The sequence below is a fragment of the Bison bison genome, unplaced genomic scaffold, assembly GCF_000754665.1.
Source record: "Bison bison bison isolate TAMUID 2011002044 unplaced genomic scaffold, Bison_UMD1.0 scf7180017864537, whole genome shotgun sequence".
NCBI lineage: Eukaryota > Metazoa > Chordata > Mammalia > Artiodactyla > Bovidae > Bison > Bison bison.
In genome coordinates, this window is record NW_011495085.1 from 7089147 (window position 1) to 7095078 (window position 5932).

Here is a 5932-nt window from a genome sequence, read left to right on the forward strand (position 1 = left end):
TGGGTGCACAGAGGGGTTCTTTTCATGTTTTCAGATTCTTACCCAGTCTGAACAGGTAGTAGTGTTCTATACCGTCTCACTGAAACTGGTTCCAGTGTGATCATAATAACCTTTCACATTTTTATAGCACTTTACAGTTTATGAACTATTCTCATATGTTACCTCTTTTCATTGTCACCAAAAAAAAAAAGAATCCAGTGATGTGTTTACTGTTTGTATTTTACAGCTGGATCTAAGACTCAGGAGAGTGAAGTGACCTTGCCCAGAGACATAAAACCAAGTGAGAGTCAGGACTTGAAATCAAATGTTCTGACTCCAAGTCCAGTTTATTTTACCACACCATGGTCAAATGAGTAAAAACCACAGACCAACTTTAAAATCAAACATACCAAAGTTAAGGCTAGTTAGGAACAATCTGACTTTGAGACATGCTCTATTTACTTACTGGAGAAGGCAGTGGCACCCCACTCCAGTACTCTTGCCTGGAAAATCCCATGGACGGAGGAGCCTGGTGGGCTGCAGTCCATGGTGTCGCTAAGAGTCGGACACGACTGAGCAGCTTCACTTTCAATTTTCACTTTCATGCGTTGGAGAAGGAAATGGCAACCCACTCCAGTGTTCTTGCCTGGAAAATCCCAGGGATGGGGGCGCCTGGTGGGCTGCCCTCTATGGGGTTGCACAGAGTTGGACACGACTGAAGCGACTTAGCAACAGCAGCTATTTACTTACACGTGCTTTACTTACAATGCTACATATTTACCAAACCTAGATGTTTTATGTTGAAACACTAACTTCCCAGGCCTTACAGTTCACTATTACCCTAACTGTGCCCTGCAGTCACATTCCACTTGCAGAGAACAGCTCACAAATTACCTTAGCTGGATTCCTAGAAGGTTACTCAATTTCATTAGCTGATAGTGCACTGGGGAACTGAGCCTTGTAAAGCCACCAGAGAGAAGCAAGTCATGAGAACTAGACCATTGTGATGGCATTAAATCATTTGCAAAGTCATTAGGAATGCAACAAAATCACCATGTGCTCTTGGTGGAACTAAGAGCTCATCCTTAGCCTCAGAGAGCTTATAATCTAAACGGGAAACAAGACAAAGAAATAGGAAGCATCATAGAACCTCGGGGCTTCCCAGGTGGTGCAAGTCGTAAAGAACCTGCAAGAGACATAAGAGACACGAGTTCGATCCCTGGGTCAAAAAGATCCCCGGGAGGAGGGTACGGCAGCCCATTCCATTATTCTTGCCTGGAGAATCCCATGGACAGAGGAGCTTGGTGGGCTATAGTCCATAAGGTCACAAAGAGTCAGACATGACTGAAGCGACTTAGCATGCATGTACACATAGAACCTCAACCTACTCATCTCAGGGACACGGATTGAGGGGCCTTGAAGAGTGACTATAAAGCCAAACCAGGTAGATAGAGTTTAAGGACATGCCATGAAAGAGAAGACTGTTGCTGCAGTTAAGAAAGGGAAATACAGTCTTGGGAGACCATTTTCTGACACAATGAATAGCATATTGCAAAGTCTTGATAGTAGAGGTAGTAGTGTAACAGTTGGGACATTGAGAGAAAATGGGGAAGAACATGTCTTTCATTCATTTACTCAGCAAACATTTATGCTGTCTACTGTGATTGAAGTGGAATGCATGAGCTGAATGTTGATGAAAAGGTCAGCCAGATAATAGAAAGCAAAGATGAGAAGTACACACAGAAACGAATGGTAGAGGACCTAAAACCCTGGGAAGGAGTTTCCAAATAGGAAGCAAATATGGGTATACTTGTCTTTGAGAAATGCCTATCACACACACAAGTATATATATATGCACTATTGCTATAAGCTTAAAAAAGGAAATATGAAAGTATAGCAAAATATTGCAAGTAAGTAATAATTGTTATCAGTGATAAATCCTATGTCTAAAACACTGAGAGATGATTCTTTTCTAGGCTTTCCCTCTGATTTTATAACTTGAGAATATAATTGGGCTTTAAGGGGGGCAAGTTGACAATTGAGTTTCTCCTTTTTGGTGACCTCGAAGTACAATGGATGCTGTAACTGCTCTTTGATCAGACTACTTGTAGACACGTCAGCTTTAGACCTTGATGCTTTGCATGAAGGCCATCCTGATTGTTACTGTTGCAACACAGCGGAATCACTAGGTATCTGGACAGGAGACTGCAGCAAGCACCAAACTGAGGACTTGTCCAAAGCTAATGCTGAAAAAATAGGTTTCCTCATTCAGCTGTATTTCCTATATGTACTAAGGAGATGCCAAAGGATAAAGAAGTGATAGCTTAGAAGCCAGGTAAACATGAGTTCTGTCTTGACTTTGCCACTGTTTAGTTGGATGGCTTTAAGCAGGTCACGCAATCTCTCTGGGCCTCAGATTCCTTATTTATGCAATAAAGGGATGAGACTAGACCAGTGATATATAAGGTCTCTTCCAGCACGAATATCCTGAGTTAAAGTTGTATATATGGGTTTTGTTGTTGTTGTTTTTAATATGTGGGTTTTAATAATACCACCTTTATATGGTATTATATGGTGTCTGAGAAGTTAAAAGAAGGAATATATGTGAGAGCACCTTGTAAAGGATAAAATGCCATGCAAGTATTGGTATTAAAGCACTGTAACCACTATTACAAATATTCCCATTTGTCCCCTTTGGCAGAAAAGAAGGAGCAGATATTCTGGTCTCTAGTAATAAAAGAATGGAGATGAACTGGGATGGAGTGACTTGTCCAGGGGCATGCCAAGTATTGAATATAAGACTAGAGCCCAAGTCTCCTAATTCCTAACCTGGTATTCTTTATGTTACAATTTTTACCAGTTTTTTATCATTCTGAGATATAATATAGCACTGAAATCAGTGCTAGAAGAACTATAGACTCTAAAGAAATAATTTTCAACCCTGGTTACACATTAGAATCCTCCAGGGAGCTTTTAAACACAGGGAGCCTGAGACACCATGCCCAGATATTCTGATTTAATTAGTCTGAGGTGGGACCTGGCATTTTTGAAAAACTCCCCAGAGATTTCTTATGTGCACATGGACATCACCAGATGGTCAGGGTTGAGAACCACTGGCATAAAGGAACCTCAAAGGTCTTTCATCTCTACTTCCCACTCTATATAAAGACTCTCTATTATAGTGGTTCCCAATTATAGTGTTGGGACATGCTGGTTGGTTGCTAGCAGTTGTGATACACATGTGTGTACACACATATACCACATACATCATATTTGAGATTATGTCTGTGGCAAGGTCTTGCTCCCTCTCTTATATTTTGATCCCGGTTTGGGAGAAAACAGGATGAAGTTACAGCTAGTGCACATGGCATTCATGTGAATACATCTAACGTGTACATCATGACTGTTCTATAATACCACTCCCAGGTGTTTAGCCTCTGCTTGCTTGAAAACAAGCAGTCTACTAGGGGGAAGCTCACAGTCTCACAGGGAATCCCATTGTATTCCAAGTGGCTGTTAGAAAGTTGTACTTTGTTGAGCGAAAGTGTGCTGTCCTATAGATCATCCCAATGAGACTTTGGCTATGTAAAAGTTGACTTGTTCTTCCTTATAACAACCCCTAAGATACCACTTTCCTACCATTAACCTTATGGATAAAATGAAGACACATGGCCTGGGTAATAGAGTGTTTTTGAGGCAGATAGATAAATGTGTAAATGGTCAGAGGACCATACCCAACATATAGCAATCAATGGATCAATGTCATTCTGGTGAGGTATCTCTAGGACATGTCTTAGAACGCTGTCTTTTGCTCTGTCTTATTCAAAGGAGTCAAGTTGGGTTTTGTTTTGTTTTATTACATCCAGTGTTGGCAAAGGTGACAGGTGGGCATTTCTGTCTGTTGTTGTTAAAATGTAACTTGTCATACCTTTCTGGAAAGCACCTTGCAAATATGTATCAGAAGCCTTAAAAATATTCCTATCGGCAGGGAGGTTCAAAGGGAGGGGACATATGTATACTTATGACTGATTCATACTATTCATGGGGTTCTCAAGGAAAAATACTGAAGTGGTTTGCCATTCCCTTCTCCAGTGGACCACATTTTGTCAGAACTCTCCACCAGTATGAAAAGGCAAAAAGATATGACACTGAAAGATGAACTCCCCAGGTCGGTAGGTGCCCAATATGCTACTAGAGAAGAGTGGAGAAATAGCTCCAGAAAGAATGAAGAGACTGAGCCAAAGTGAAAACAATGCCCAGTTGTAGATGTGACTGGTGATGGAAGTAAAGCCCAATGCTGTAAAAACAATATTGCATAGGAACCTAGAATGTTAGGTCCATGAATCAAGGGAAATTGGAAGTAGTCAAACAGGAGATGGCAGGAGTGAACATTGATATTTTAGGACTCATGGACGGGAATAGGAGAATGTAATTCAGATGACCATTATATCTACTACTGTGGGCAAGAATCCCTTAGAAGGAATGGAGTAGCCCTCGTAGTCAACAAAAGAGTCTGAAATGCAGTACTTGACTGCAATCTCAAAAACGATAGAATGATCTCTGTTTCCAAGGCAAACCATTCAATATCACAGTAATCCAACTCTGTCCCAACCAATAATACTGAAGAAGGTGAAGTTGAATGATTCTATGACCTACAAGACCTTCTAGAACTAACACCAAAAAAAGATGTCCCTTTCATTGTAGGGGACTAGAATGCAAAAGTAGGAAGTCAAGAGATACCTGGAATAACAGGCAAGTTTGGCCTTGGAGTACAAAATGAAGCAGGGCAAAGGCTAACAGAGTTTTGCCAAGAGAACAACACAAAAGACGACTCTGCACATGGACATCACCAGATGGTCAGTATTGAAATCAGATTGATTATATTCTTTGTAGCCAAAGATGGAGAAGCTCTATATAGTCAGCAAAAACAAGACCGGGAGCTGACTGTGGCTCAGATCACGAACTCTTTATTGTAAAATTCAGACTTAAAGAAAGTAGGGAAAACCACTAGACCATTCAAGTATGACTTAAATCCTTTATGATTATACAATGGAAGTGACAAATGTATTCAAGGGATTAGATCTGATAGACAAAGTGCCTGAAGAACTATGGATGGAGTTTCATGACATTGTATAGGAGGTGGTGATCAAAACCATCCCCAAGAAAAAGAAATGCAAGAAGGCAAAATGGTTGTCTGAGGAGGTCTTACAAATAGCTGAGGAAAGAAGAGAAAGCAAAAGGCAAAGGGGAAAAGGAAAGATATCCATCTGAATGCAGAGTTCCAAAGAACAGCAAGGAGACATAAGAAAGCTTTTGTTAAGTGATCAATGCAAAGAAATAGAGGAAAACAGTAGAATGGGAAAGACTAGAGATCTCTTCAAGAAAATTAGAGATACCAAGGGAACATTTCATGAAAAGATGGGCATAATAAAGGATAGAAATGGTATGGACGTAACAGAAGTAGAAGATATTAAGAGGTGGCAAGAATACACAAAAGAACTATATAAAAAAGATCTTAATGATCTAGATAACCATGATGGTGTGATCACTCACCTAGAGCCAGACATCCTGGAGTGCAAGGTCAGGTGGGCCTTAGGACGCATCACTACGAACAAAGCTAGTGGAGGTGATAGAATTCCAGTTGAGCTATTTCAAATCCTAAAAGATGATGCTCTGAAAGTGCTGCACTTAATATGCCAGCAAATTTGGAAAACCCAGCAGTGGCCACAGGACTGGAAAAGGTCAGTTTTCATTCTAATCCCAAAGAAGAGCAATGTCAAAGAATGTTCAAACTACCACACAATTGTGCTCATCTCACATGGTAGCAAAGTAATGCTCAAAATTCTCCAAGCTAGACTTCAACAGTACGTGAACCAAGAACTTCCAGATTTTCAAGCTGTTTTAGAAAAGACAGAGGAACCAGAGATCAAATTGCCAACATTCATTTGATCAC

General features: G+C 40.5%; 1 protein-coding gene across 1 annotated transcript in view; it reads left to right on the plus strand.

Annotated features, from left to right (window-relative positions):
• The window catches only part of KIF4A (kinesin family member 4A), a 134023-nt gene that overhangs the window by 119413 nt on the left and 8678 nt on the right, over positions 1-5932 (plus strand). The window lies entirely within an intron of this gene.